The sequence below is a fragment of the Lepisosteus oculatus genome, chromosome 14 (genome assembly GCF_040954835.1).
Source record: "Lepisosteus oculatus isolate fLepOcu1 chromosome 14, fLepOcu1.hap2, whole genome shotgun sequence".
Classification (NCBI taxonomy): domain Eukaryota; kingdom Metazoa; phylum Chordata; class Actinopteri; order Semionotiformes; family Lepisosteidae; genus Lepisosteus; species Lepisosteus oculatus.
This window is the reverse complement of record NC_090709.1, coordinates 50467608-50482519: the sequence shown is the minus strand read 5'-3', so window position 1 is coordinate 50482519 and position 14912 is coordinate 50467608. Positions and strand designations below refer to the sequence as shown.

The 14912-nt window shown below is 53.6% G+C and overlaps 1 pseudogene; it reads right to left on the bottom strand.

Annotated features, from left to right (window-relative positions):
• Window positions 1-6695: 6695 nt before the first annotated feature.
• Window positions 6696-6814, bottom strand: LOC138219113 (5S ribosomal RNA; annotated as a pseudogene).
• Between the last annotated feature and the right edge of the window lie 8098 nt (window positions 6815-14912).

Sequence of the window (14912 nt, the reverse complement as noted above, 5' to 3'; positions counted from 1 at the left end):
TCGCTTCATGCTTCTCGGCATCATGGCTTACCGCCTCTGCCCCTCTTACCGGGCACCGCCCACTGCCCTTGGTCTGCAAGGCAGTCCTTTCAAGTGCGATGACGACGCTGGGATCTTCGTTGCCTATTGTACGAGCTGAACTTTTGTGCTCTTTCCATCAACTCATCTTGTCATCTTACAGTCTGGGTAATTGGAGACTGCACTGTTCTGCTTCCTAAGGTCATATACGGGTTTTTCGCATGAAGCCGTATTGAACAGTATGTCTCGCATTGTGAACATGTGCACACAGCGGTCCCCCGGGTTCCAGTTAGTGCGTAATTACGCATCGATGAAAAACGAAATTAGCTCACTGAAAGTTTGATGTAGAGAATGTAGAAATTTCCACAAGTTGTGGTCTTTAAAATGCATTTGGTTTGAAGACATTCTGTGCTTCCATTGTGAAGATATGGACAAAACAATATTTGAGCGTGGTAAAAAAAAGTCATAAAAATGGCAAAGTGAAGGCTGAGAAAGCATTCACAATGCATTTTATACACAAAGCAAGTGTTTTTGTAACTCTGAGAGATTTCGCGAAAGCACTACATGCGTGCCAAAATCGTTTTTGAACTTCAAGCTAACTTTACCCCGGTCTTAGAGAAAGGACTGCCTTTCACTTCTCTGTGTTTTCTTTCACAGCGCTGTGCACTTTTTCATTGCTCTCGCTTTCAGAGCCTCTGCACAGCACATGACTCGACATCAGGAAGCACATTGAAGTGAAAACAGAAAGCGCTGCGACATGTACTGTGCAGATCCCGCCACACTAAGAGGTGAGTGGGTCTGTTCGATCACAGCGCTAGGCGAATCCCCAAACAGTGTGCGTGGCAACAAAAAAAGCTGCTCTGGAGACATTCCACGTGTGAGGCTAACGTGATAACCACTACACTATGGAAACAGTGGGAAATTGTGCCCAGTGGCCCAGTGCTGAGCTTCGCCAATGCTATTCAGGGGCTATTCAGGGGCCAATGCTATTTGATGTGAATTGAATGCTATTCAACTCGCCAATGCTATTCAGGGGTGGAAAAGGGTGGAGCCGTGTGTGTCTTTTGTTCAAAGACACCCCCATCTCAGAGCCGGAAGTACAGGCCTTCCTCCCGCAGGTCCACAAAGATGTTATTTTTTAAGAAGATCCTGCGAAAGTCGGCCATCCGGCTTTCAGCCCTGCAGTAGGCCAGGCTGAGAGAGAAGCAGTCCTTCACCCTGGCAATGTACAGCCTGACAAGGTCTGGCTTCAGGCCATTGTACATCATGAGGTTCCTCCTCTCCCAGACAGCTGTCCTCGTTAGGCTGAGGAGGAGGTTCACTAAAATGGCGTTAACCCCCCTCTCAGACCCGCGGTACCCAAAGAGGAACAGCTCTTTCCAGGGCACCCCGTCAAGAACAGCTCCTCGAACAGAGCGAAACAGGCCATCCAGCAGATCCGTCAAAGTACGCCCTGGCTCGAGCTGGGGGAAGATCTTACCCCAGAACACCTCTGAGACCGGCACTCTGAAGCGTTTCGCCACCATCAGCCTGTAGAACATGCTGGTGGTGAACCCCAGGAGGTCCACCCCAAGGTCTCCCCACTTCACCCTCAGCTCTGGCCAGGCCGGGCCTGCTGCCCCATCTTGTAGATGGAGCTTCTCCAGCCAACTGTCCGGGAGACCGAGTTTGAGCTGCTCGTAATCCTGACGGATCTTACTGACAGGCAGCTCGTCGTCGACCTCTCGCACAGCGTGGACAATAGCCTGGGTGGGCAGAAATCCGTCCTTTACTTCATAAAGAAGATCCTTGACCTTGGATATGCCAGCCTCGTAGAGCCGCCTGTTCCATCGAGACCCCAGCAGGGGGTCGAGGAACAGAGGCTGTTCCAGAAGCTGGGCCCAGGTCTCCGGCGTGTAGGAGACATGCTGGGACATGAACTACCCCCTCGCCAGCAGGACCTCCCTGTAAAAGGAGGGCAGATGTTTTATCAACCCCGGAGTCAGCCTCACCAGGAGGGTCTCCTGCCCCAAGCCCCCGCAAGTCTCGAGGTAGCTTGCCATACCAATCTTCCAAATGCTGACATTATCCAGGTCAAGGAACTTCTTCACTACTTTCAGCCTAAAGCTTTTCAGCTTCAGGCCTACATCACACAGCTTCAGCCCACCCCTGGAGATTTCCCCAATGAGGGTGTCATGAGTGACCCGCGGAGGCTTCCCCTCCCACACAAATCCCACCACCAGTTGCCTAATCTCATTCTCTACCCGTTCAGGAAGAGGCATCACAGACAGTGGGTACCACAAGAGGGACAGGCACAGTGTGTTAACGAGCAGGACCCTTCCCTTTAGGGTCAGGGACCTGTGTCTCCACCGATTTAATTGGCCCTCATCTTAATGAGCTTCTCCTTCCACAGGAGAAGCCCAGTGGCCTGCTCATCAGCGTTAATGTAGACGCCAAGGACCTTCAGGTGACCCGTCTCAACCCTGAAAGGGTAGCCGAAGAGCGGGGCAAGGTCTGCCCTCCCCACCGGCATGACCTCAGACTTCTCCAAGTTTACCTTGGCGCCCGAGGCAGCGCAGTAGGCCTGCACCACCTCTAAAATGGCCGAGATCTCCGCCACCTCTGCCAACGTCAGTCTGGTGTCGTCAGCATATTGGTAGATCAATGAGGTGGCGGTGCCCCCAGGCAAGGTCACTGGAAAGAAGCTCGTGAGGGAACCATTCACCTTGACACAGCTCACGATCCCCTTGTACACGAGCCTCACCCAGGAGATGAAGGCCTCGCCGAAGCCAAAGCTCTTCAAGACCTCAAACAGGATGGAATGCTCCACCCTGTCGAAGGCCTTCTCCTGGTCCAGTTTCAGGACGTATCCACCCCTCGGCTGCTCCCGCATAAGGTCCACAACATCTCTGATGGAGCACACCGTGTCCGCAATGTCTCTCCACTTGACGCAGTAGGTCTGCGAAGGCGACAGGATCCTGGGCAGAACCTTCCCGAGCCCGAGGGAGAGAACACGAGTTAGGATCTTATAGTCCGTGTTCAACAGGCTGATCGGGCGAAAGTTTTTCAAAAGGGAGGGATCCCCCTGCTTTTTGTAGACAAGAGAGATCACCCCCCTTCTCATAGATGGGGTCAGAGCGCCGGTCCTGGCAATCTCCTGGAACACCTCCAGAAGGAGGGGCCCCAGGGACTGCTGAAAGTGTCTGTAGAGCTTGGAGGAGAGCCTGTCCCACCCAGGGCTCTTGTTAGGAGACGAGCCCCGAAGTGCTTCAAGCACTTCCTCCAAGCTCAGCGCACTGTCACAGAGCTCACGATCGCTCTGTGACAGGCGGGTACTCACCCAAGCCAGCATGGCCCAGGTCTGCTGCTCATCCACCCCTTCGGACCAGAACAAGGCGCTATAAAAAGAAAACACCTCATTCCTAACGGCCTCGGGGGCAGAGAGCCGCACACCGTCCTCTCCCACCAGCTCCTCGATGAAGGAGCTGCGCTGCCTCTCCTCCTCCAGGACGAAAAAGAACCTCGTGCTCTTCTCGCCCTCGGCCAGATACTGGGCTCTGCTGCGCACCCTGGCTCCTCTCCACTTCTCCTCCTCCAGGGCTTGCAGCTCACCCCTCAGCTCCAGCAAGAGCTCGCAGCCCCCGCCGTGATCTGCCAGGAGCCCGAGCTCTGAGGTGATCCGAGCCCGAAGCTGTCTCTCCCGCCTGGCCTTCTCCCGCCCCTGGGACAGGCCATACTAGATACTGAACTCTTTGATGGCGTACTTGAGATTATCCCACCAGACCAGCTTTTCTGACCTATACAGGGGACACTGCAGCTGTTGCCGGATTAGGTCTTCTATGCCCTGACAGAATGAAGCCTCCCCCAGGAGCGCGTTATTAAAGCACCAGGGGCAGGGGCCCCGGTCCTCCTGTGCCCCTGCTACAGAGAAGTGAAGCACAGCATGGTCGCTCAGGGTCGTGAACACATAGCGCATACGGCTCAGGCACGGGAAGAGACTCATGTGCCCCAGCAACAGGTCGATCCGGCTCTGTCTCAAGACACCTTCAACGACCTGCCGCCGAAAAAAGTCCCTCCGCGCACCATAAGCCTGACACCACGCATCCACGAACCCGTGAGCCTCCGCACTGTGCTCCAGGAAGCTGCGAGCAGCGCTGCTCTTAAAGGTCATCCCAACCGCGACATTGAGCGCACTCAGTGCACAGTTAAAATCTCCGACGACCAGCCCTGGCTGCTTGAAGAAGGCGAGCCGCTCAGCTTCCCCATTGGGGGCGTAGATGTTGCTCAGCAGCACGGACTGTCCCAGAAACCCGAGACAGACCTGCAGGAGCTGGCCGTCCGTGTCGCGGTGCAGGAGCCTTACGCTCTCGTACACTCCCCTCCTCACCAGCACAGCCACCCCCCTCCTGCACAGGCTGGAGGCGTTGCTGTAAAACAGCTCCCAGTCCCACTGTGCTCGCACCTCTTGGACACACTCCTCGTCCCAGAAGGTCTCCTGGAGGCAGACAACATCCGTCCGCCCCAGCAGAGCTAACACTGCCCCGAGCTTCGCTCTGTCCCTCAGCCCGTTGGCATTTAAAGAGGCGAAAGATGCCATCACGTATATGGCCAGGAAAGAGTGAAGTTAATTCTCCGGCCCGCACAACAGTTTCCCCGCCCTTTCTGGCACATTCTCATTGCCAACACTTGCTGCTTCCTCCCCACCTCCTGTCTCCGCCACCGCAGAGACATCAAGGATGGGTCTGCGGACAACTCTTGAACTGGGATTGAGGTTGGGCTGAGGCCTGACGTGGTGCCACTGGATCCCGGCCTTCGAGGGCCCAGGCGGTTGTACCCCGGCTCGCCCACTCCTCTCCCCCTCCTCCCTGTCCTCCCTCTCCACCCCATCCATCTCCACCACCTCTCCTTCCCCCTCCATCTTCATGCCCTGTAATTCCCCCTCCTCTGTCCCTGCCCCATCCATCTCCAGACACCCATCCTCCATTCCTTCTTCCACCACTTCCCCTACCTCTCCTCCCACGACCATATCCAACTCCCCTTCCACAGTCTCTGCCAACGGTGCCTGACCGAGTATTGAAGAGGCTCCCTCACCAGGCAGGGCAGTGTCTTGTGGCCGCTGCAGGGCAACCGGGCGCTTCCCCTCAGGCTCCTCTGGTGGTGGTGGTGTCCGTAGGATCTCAGCTGCACCACGCTGCACTGCCGCCTGTTGTGGAGCAACCTTCCTCCGCTTCTCTTGCGGCACAGAGTGGGACGCAGCAGGTCTGTTAGGGCAACGGGGCGCCCCTGCTGGTGGAGATGCTGGCTGGTCCCCGGCTCCTTTCTGCTGCGCTGTACCCAGGATTGGAGGGGCCTCCCTCTGCCTCTCCCCCATCACCGGCTGGGGCGTTGCTGGCTCACTGGGGTCCTGGGGCACCGCTGCTGGCAACTCTCCATGCTCAGCTGCAGCGGCCACCCGTAGTCCATCTTCAACCCCTTCAGCGTTGCGGGCAGCTGCTCCTGCTCCGGCTGGATTTTCCGGCTCCGGCTCGCAGTTGCAGCTCATGAGCGCATGGAGGCAGTCCGGGCACTTGGCAGCGGTGCAGTTCCTGGCGCGGTGGCCGGGCTGTCTGCAGTCATAGCAGAGGAACTCAGGGCAGTCCTTGGCCATGTGCCCCGAGTCCAGGCAGACATGACACACCCTTTGTTGCTGGTCGTGGAGGACCCTGAAGTACTGCCCCCCCTCTGCCGTGGCGAAGCGGGTGCTGTATGGCAACGAGGCTACATGCTCGGGAAAGCGAATCCGAACAAACCTCGTGCCATCAGCAATGGTGGTCCCGGGGTAGTGGCGCATCCTGATGTCCGAAATCACTCTCGCCCCCCAGCTACTCAGCTTCTCCTTGATAGTCTAATCTGAGATATATGCCGGGAGGTGGAAGAAGGACACCACTACCTCCTTCCGCTCCAGCCAGCGACAGTAGCAGGGTGTGGCCTGCACATCCAGCCCCACAGTCACCGTGTCTGCATGTTCCTTTGAGTCCAGAGTCAGTTCAAACTCTTTTGGCGTCTGGGGGCGGCAGGCAAAAAGAGAGCCCTCCCCACAGACGCCGTGCACTGCTGCGATAATAGCACCCGTTATTATCTCCACGCCACGGTTTCTCCACACCGCTCACATCCACCACAAAAGTATGCACCCTTGCAAAAACCCGCCGGGGGAGTCGGTCCGAATTCCTCATCCTTCTCTTTCCTACACCACTCTCCTCCTCCACTACAATAACATTCTCTGCCTCCATGTTTTTTCCTTCCATTAAAACACAAACAGGACTCAGAAAGCAACAAAAAAGCAACAAAAAAAACCCAAAAGTCTCTCCCCTCCCCAAACAGAGCTAGGCTGAAGGGGAGGGCTTCAAAAATCAGCCAAAAACCACAAAAATCAAAGTCTTACTTAAGACAAACAAATCCTCTGTTCCTCTTCTTCTTCTCCTTCTTATAGAGAGGACAACTCCGTCACCTCTTTTACGACGCTGCTTTTTTTCCCTTGCATTTTTCTCTTCTTCCACGTTCTCTCTCTTCACTGAGAATAGAATAAAAAATGCTCACGCTAATACACAAGCACCCGTGTCTCGCCAAAGCTGACAAATAAACAGACGGACAAGCCGCACTGCACGTGTGAACAAGGGAATGAGCGAGCGAGCGGGGATAGGGCGCCTCCTACGCTTAAAAGCTTACAGCACCTGGTATTCCAAGGACGTCTCTCATCCAAGTACTAACCAGGCCCATCCCTGTTTAGCTTCCGAGATCAGACAAGATCAGGTGTGCTCAAGGGTGTGTGGCCGTAAGCGAGAGCAAGGCTCGCCTGCACCCTTCTTATTGAGAGGACAGCTCCGTCACCTCTTTTATGACGCTGCTTTTTTTCCCTTGCGTTTTTCTCTTCTTCCCACATTCTCTCTCTTCACTGCCTTCGTCCCCGCTCTATTTCACTTCAGCCTTTCACTCTTGCTTCCTTCCAATGAGGACAGAGCTGCGGGAGAAAGGGCGCTATAGAGGATCGCTGTGGAGAGCTGCTGCTGTGCTTTGACATCTGAGCTCGGTGGAAAACGATCTCAATACAATTCTGAAAAACGCGACTCCCCGAACGCCAGCCGAACAAGTCTTGAAGTGGAAATCTAATAAGTAAATTGTTTCTTAAAATGTAGAGAGCTTTGCAAGAAATATATTGGTGCTTTAATATAATATATTTCAAGGATGTAAATGCTGTGCTACAGTACGTGCAGAATTTTAGAAAACAGTGCATCAACAAAGTACACTGTTTAGGTTACTTTAGAAGACAATGTACCAAAACAATATATGCTGTCTGGTTCGTTAGAATTAGCTGAAAGTAACTGATTAGCTTTGAATAACAAATCTAGTGCTTCTTCTCTCGCTTTTTGATGTAATCTGTTTTCTCTTAGGGAAAGGGGAACTTTTAGAAGGGACAAAGCGCTGAGCTTTTTTACAGCGCAACGTCTTTTAAAAACCCTGTATTGCTTGTAACAAATTGAGTCTCTGGTTGCACTTTGCGAAGTGGCAGCAGGGCTTGCAATATTGAAATAAAGACCTTACTCAGGTGAGAACTCTCTCTTGTGGCTTCCTTGATAGTTCCATGACAATTTGGAGGCTCGTCCGGGATCAGAAACCTGAACGCGAACGGCTGCTGAAACTCCATCCGGACCCTGACAATTTTAGCAAAATTGGACGAACCTCGGAGGATAAATTGTTTATCCTTCCAGAGACGCGTCTGGAGAATTGGCAGCTGTCTGACGCCAGTAAGTGATCCATAAAAATTAATAGTTTGAGAAGCGAGCCACAGGGGTGTTCTCACGCGAGTTTGATGAGTCTGGGACTCATATAAAGAACTTATCTTAACACAGACGTGTGGTTTTTGCTCTGCGGAGTAGTTGATGTGATAAGGTTCTAAGTAAGGCACCGATCGGTAAAAATGGGAAATTAAAATTCAAAGATGAAAATGGGACCGAGCAGTCCAGCAAAAGTACATGTACGACAAATTCAGAGAAACAATTATAGCCTGGGTTAGAGTAAAAAAAATGTTTTATGTTCATGAACTGTAAAGCTAGGGTAATAGGTGTAAGGGAACTTGCACATAATTTATATATGATAATTAGGGGCCCATAACTATGAAGGATCTTTGTAAGTGAATCAGAATGGACAGAGGAAAGTTGAATTAGGAAAAAGAAGTTTCCTGAAGAAGGGGAAACTTAGAAGAGAAGGAGAAGAAAGGAAAGAAAGTGAATTGGAAAACTTATGTAATGGAGAGAGGAATCACAGAAATAATGGGAAGCTTCAAAAAAGACTAGTCTTGAAACTAAAGAACAGCAAGCTGCAGCTAAAGTCATGGCCATGCCTTCTAAAAAGAAAAAGTCTCCACAGAAACTAGAAAGCGGTCCGGAGCCAAAGCCTTTTCACTTGTTCGTGAAATGCTAATGTGCACTTTTACAGGTCCAAAAGGAACTCCAGCATATGTACATTGACATTGGTCTCCTAGTGAATTATTTGCATTAGTTAAGTCTTTTCCTAAATTGCCTGATGACCGTAAAGAATTTCGAAGAAAGGCAAGCCTTGTTCTTGATTGTCTTAAGCCTAATTACAGTGACATAACCTTGTTGCTAGATTATATTGTTCCTAAAGGTTTACAACGTCCTCTAAAAAGGAGGAGGCAGATTGGCGGATACGTGACCCAAATGATGAAGAAGTATCCATCTAAATTAAACCACACGGACATGGAGAGGAAAAGTTAGGCGGCCGCTTCTAAAAAGAGGTAAGGACTCCTCTTTTCTAAAAAGTCCCTTGTCCTCTCCATGTTGCTGTGGTGCTGAAGCAAGTACAACAGAAAAATGAGTTAATGGTGTATGTGATTTTAGATGCCTGTATTGTGAAGGTGGGGTAGAAAAAAAGGAATAGCGTCTCGCCCTGCCCGTGCGAAACAATCCAGGTGTTGCATCCTGGTACACGACTGCAGTACGGCTGAAGGTAGTAACTAGAACTGTACTCGCAGAAGAGCCGAAAATGGTAACTCGATTCAACTGTGTGTTTAAAGCCAGGATTTGGAACCTGGTCCGTGTTCCCGAATTGTGATAGTTCGTCAGTTTGTCTCGACTGGGGGGTTCCGCAGGGCGCGTGGGAGACATGTAAATGGTTTGGTGTGAAGAAAAAAAAAAGTTTGATTAATCCAAAGTGAAACTTAAAAGAAATATGTCAGACGGAATATAGGCTGAACAGGAATGTAGAAAAGTGTATGAACATTTGGATAAAAATAAACAATATTTAGAGGAATATTTGAGAATTCAACAGAATATCATAGATGAGACGCAAAAATCTCTGATGGAAAAGCTAAAAGCAATGGCTGAACGAAACGAATTTATATATGCAGAAAAAGAAACAGCAAAAGAAGAAATAGAACGCCTTAAGAGAGAATCTAGGAGAAGGGTGGGAATTAGTGATGATGTTGCCAAGAATGTACAACTATGCTTTCCTGATATTACGGACAGCGGAGACAGATTTGATTTAATAACTCGCGAAGCATGCATGCAGAAGTGCGAGCGCTGCAAATGGGAGGTAAAAAGACTCCCAAAGAGGAGAAAAGGGTGCCGCCAGTTTGTCCAAATTATTGTGCGACTTTAATGTTATACCGAGATATAAAACCCCAAAGACAAAACTACTAATAAGCTGGTGTGCAGTTACTAAAAAAAAGGTGTTTTGGGGAGAAATTGAAAGAAAGAGGCTTGATTTCACAATTAAAGAACATGTCAGAAGCTGAAACAAGAGCCGTGCGTGAACTAACAGTTTTAATCTAGTAAACCCCTCTGTAGCCTTCCTGAATTTATCTCAGGATTTAAATAAAAGTGAAATAATCTTACAGTGTGCAGTAACTGGGGGACACAGGAGCACAGCTGTCCTGTTTTTAGACTAAAACAGCATAAAGATGTGATATAAAGTTTTCTAACGGGTAACAGGAGGCTACAGGAGAAGGGGTGCAAGGGTTGTGTTTAAAGCAAATATAAGCTGTCACAGTCTGCTTGGGAAAAGATGTACAGTTTCAACTACTGATGTGGGTGGGGGACACCCCAGACCTATTTTAGGCCCAGACTGCAGCATTTTATAAGGAACTACTGCATGAAATAGCATTTATGTAAACTAACTCAATAGAGTTATGTGATATTGTGATTGTTTTACCTAATGAGGGAATCCATAAGGCCGGGCTACTCCAAGTATTGGATCTAAAGAGGAAAAAAAGGAGTATAAAACCAACTACATGATAAAGCCAGGGTGAATGCCTTCTCAGAACGAGCTTGTCTAGTGACGTATTGGTTTAAGGGGGGTAGTGCAGTCTAAAGACAAAATTGCCTTGACCCCTGCAGCAGAAACCGTTTTTGATGTTTTGAGACAAGCTTTCTTGCAGGCACTGGCCCTGGACTGGATTCCCTCAGACTGATCATCTGTATGTAATTTGTCTGTAAGTGAAAGAAATGGGTTGTGAGCTGTTGTGCTGGTGCAGGAGCATGGAGATAGGCATCGTCTGGTGGGTTATTATTATTCAGGACCCCTTGATGCAGTGGCCAAGGGGCCGTGTTTATGTGTTGTGCAGGCTACCTGCCTGGCTGTATAAACTGTGAATAATCTGGTGTAGAACTAGCAGACCGAATGAAAATATTTAATTGAAACTTGTAAATATGCTAAATGGAAAATTGTAGCAATTTATATAGACTATATATATACATTTGGTGTATGCCACAATTTTGGATGGCAGTGAAGGAATAGGGATTTCCCCAACATGGGAGATGGCTCTCCAGGCTTTTCTCAAGGCCCTCTCACCCGAGGAGCTGCGGCGCCACGTGCAGCTGGCCGCGCCAACATCGCTGGAGCAGGCCTCGGCCCTTGCTACACGGGCTGAGGCCGTGTTCGAGGTGACTGGAAGTGCCAGCAGACGCAGTGCGCCCTGCCGGCTGACCGAGACGGCGACGGAGGGATCCAGCGAGGGGGAAGAGGAGCCAGCCCGGGCAGCGACCCCCGCGGAACAGCCCCGCACGCTGATTTGCAACCGCTGCGGGAAGAGGGGACACCGAGCCCGGTTCTGCCGGGCACCCGAACCTCGCACTCCTCGATCGGCGTCGGGAAACGGGAACGGGGCGGCTCAGCGTGGGGAAGGCCGCCCCTCGAACACCTCAACCCCCGCTCCGGAGAGCGATGTTAAGACCGGTGCCCCTCACGCCACCGTGGGGCGAGTCGGCTGTAGCCGGGGCCTGTACCTCCACTGCAAAATCGAGGACCAACCCTGCCTGGCCCTACTCGACACCGGTTCATCGGTAACCCTACTCCGTCCGGGCGTCCTCCCCGACACCGAGGGCACCAACCCCCCAGGATGGGAGGCCTCCAGCCTGCGGCTAAGGACCGTGACGGGACAGCTCTCTGCAGTCCGGGGGAAACAGGTGCTTGCCTTCCGTCTAGGTGCAGCGATGGTGCGCCCCCCCTGCTACCTCGCACCCATCCAGGAGGACTGCATTCTGGGGCTGGACGTACTGCAGCGAGTGGGGGCCAGTTTGGACTTGAGCCGGCAGGAGTTGGTGTGGCAGGGGGAGCGACTGCACCTGGTGGAGGGCAGGCCCGGCGAAGGCCGAGGGACGCGGGCTTGCCGGAGCCGGGAGAAAAAGAGGCAGTGGCGGCGGCGGCGGCGGCGGCGGCAGTTGCCGGGGCAGACCAGGCCTGTGAGCCGGGGAGAGAGCGTGCCAGATCCTGCTCCCGAGTCAGCCGGGGGGCCAGACAAAGCGGCGGCGGCGGGGGCCGAAGGTTGCGTGGAAGCGAGGCGCGCCGTTGAGGATCTCTACCAGCGGAGCTGCGAGGGCCTCGATCAAGACCAGCTGCAGCGGCTCCAGGAGCTACTCACCCAGAACAAGGATCTCTTTGCGGCGAGAGATGAGGACTGCACCCGCACTGCCCTGGTCCAACATAAGATCAACACCGGCGACGCTCGGCCCATCCGCATTCCACCGGGACGCATGGTTCACGCCAAGCGGACCGCCGCCGAGGAAAAGATCCGGGAGATGGCCGCAGCGGTGGTGATTGAGCCCTCCGCGAGCCCGTGGTCGGCGCCAGCTGTACTGGTAAAAAAAAAAGACGGCTCGTGGAGGTTCTGCGTCAACTACCGCAAGCTGAACGAGGTCACCCGGAAAGATTCCTACCCCCTGCCGAGGATAGATGACGCCCTAGACTACATCACTGGGTCGACCTGGTTCAGCTCCCTGGACCTCCGCTGCGGCTACTGGCAGGTACCGCTTGCTCCCGATGCTCGCCCGAAGACGGCCTTTTCTATCGGCCAGGGCCTCTGGCAGTTTACTGTCATGCCTTTTGGCCTGTGCAATGCCCCGGTGACGTTCGAGAGGCTGATGGAGAGGGTGCTGGCATCTGTCCCGCGGAACCAGTGTGTGCTGTATCTGGACGATCCGATACTTCATGCCCGGGGCTTAGACCAGGCCTTGACGAACCTCCAGGCGGTGCTGGCCTGCATCCGCCGTGCTGGCCTGAGGCTCAACCCCCGCAAATTCGAGCTCCTGCGGTGGGAGGTGAGCTTCCTGGGACATGTTGTTGGACCGCGAGGGGTGGCTACGGACCCAGGTAAGGTCGCCGCAGTGAGGAACTGGCCGACTCCACGCACCGTCACGGAGCTCCGCAGCTTTCTGGGGTTGCCCTCGTACTCGTACTGGGGTTCGTCCGGGACTTTGCCAGCATCGCTGCCCCGCTGCACCGCCTAACCGACAAGGGCCGCCGTTTCGACTGGGACTCGGGCTGTGAGACTGCCTTCGGCCGGTTGCGTGAAGCTCTGGTGGGGGCCCCCGTGCTGGCCTACCCGACCCGCGGTTGCCGTATGTTCTCAACACCGACGCGAGTGACTCGGGGGTGGGTGCGGTGTTGGCGCAGGAGGGGCCGGATGGGGAGCGCGTAGTGGCCTACTATAGTCGGGCTTTGACTAGGGCTGAACGGAACTACTGCGTGACCCGTCGCGAGCTGCTGGCGGTGATGGCGGCGGTCCACCACTTCAGGCCGTACCTGTTCGGGACCTGGTTCCGGCTGAGGTCCGACCATGTGTCCCTCACCTGGCTGCTCCATTTTAAGGAGCCGAAGGGGCAGATGGCGCGATGGATAGAGATCCTGCAGGAGTACGACTTCACTGTCGTGCACCGTGTGGGGTCTCGCTCTCTCGCGGCGCCCCAGCGAGGCCGCGGTGCACGGCCAGCCGGGCGTGGGGCACTTCGGCGGTAAAAAAACCCTGCAGCGTCTCCGAGGCCATTGCCACAGAGACGTGCAGCGGTACTGCCGAACATGTGCGGTGTGCGTGGCGCAGAAGGGTCCCCCCGAGCGCTCTCGGGCCCCCCTCCAACAACACCAGGTGGGGGCTCCTATGGAGAGGGTGGGGGTGGAAGTTTTGGGCCTGTTTCGGCGCACCGAGGCCGGGAACCTGCAGGACGTCTTGGTGGTCATGGATTATTTTACGAAGTGGCCGGAGGCCTACGCCCTCCCGGACCAGAGTGCCCCCACGGTGGCCGATGCACTGCTGGAGGGGATGTTTGCCAGGCTGGGGGTGCCGGAGGAGTTACAAAGTGACCAGGGGCGTAACTTCGAGTCCCAGGTCTTCGCCAGAGTGTGCCAGCGCCTGGGGATCACTAAGACGCAGACCACACCGCTGCATCCCCAGAGCGACGGGTTGGTGGAGCGGTTTAATCGACCTGCGCTGCAGGGGGCCTGCCTTCCAGCCCGGGGACTCGGTTTGAGTGTACAACCCGCGCCGCCGCAAAGGCCTCAGCCCTAAGATGGCGCCGTCGTGGGAGGGGCCCGCTGAGGTACTCGGGGTGGTGGGCGAGGTCTGCTACCGTGTCCGGTTGCGAACACGGGGGAGAGTGGTGGTCCTGCACTGAGACCGCCTGGCCCCCTACCGGGCCCGGGAGGAGGAGCCGTGTGGGGAGCCTCTAGAGGAGCAGCCGGGGCTTGAGCCGGCCGATAGTGGGACATTGATGGGTCGCCAGCCATCACCGCGGCGCAGCGGCCGCTCACGCAGGGTTCCGCAGCAGTTAGCCGAGTACGAGTACAGCCTGAGGGGGGTGTTCGACGTCGGCGAGACGCCAGACGCTTCAGGTGGGGGCAGTGTAACACCCTCGCCTGGTGGTGAGGAGGAAGCGCCCCTAGGCCCTCGTAGTACCGCTGGGCATGCTGGGAGTGGTAGCTGGGGAGAGTCTGAGGGTCAGCACGATGACCAGCGGCTGACCCTACCTGTGTAAATAATGTCCTAGTATTTCTAGCGCCCTGTGTAGTCTTATAAGAGTATAGCGTGTTGTTAAGTAATTACCACCATAAAGATGTGTACGTGTTCCGTCTCCTCATGTGCGTGTATATTCTGTGTTTGGTTTTGTGTGGTTGTTAACAAATAAAGCTAGCGCTTGGTTTGTTAATCGCGTCTCTACTGGTCTTTTGTTCTGAAAAGAACCTATAAATGCTACAATATATTCATTTATTACTGGTTTCATTCATTGAGCACGGATACAATAGAGGTACAGCCATTCACTATTTGACATGTCTGCACTGGTACAGAACCTAGCAATCAGAAAACAGGTGAAACTGTCTTTAGAATTAGCACACAGTACTGAGGCCCCCATGACCAAATAAAGGCTAACCTCGATAATCAGCCTAAATAATGCAGACCACAGCAAAATGACTGACTTTGAAAAGGGAATGAATGTCCGGAAGGAGAAGTGTAACCAGCTTGAGATGCTTCTCCGGACCTCTAACTAAAAGAAACCGGGAACCAGCAGTGGCATCGACTCCTTTCGAACTAGGATCCTATCGCAGCTCGTGGTGTCGTAACTCTTCCGTATCTGATATTGGACCAAGCACAT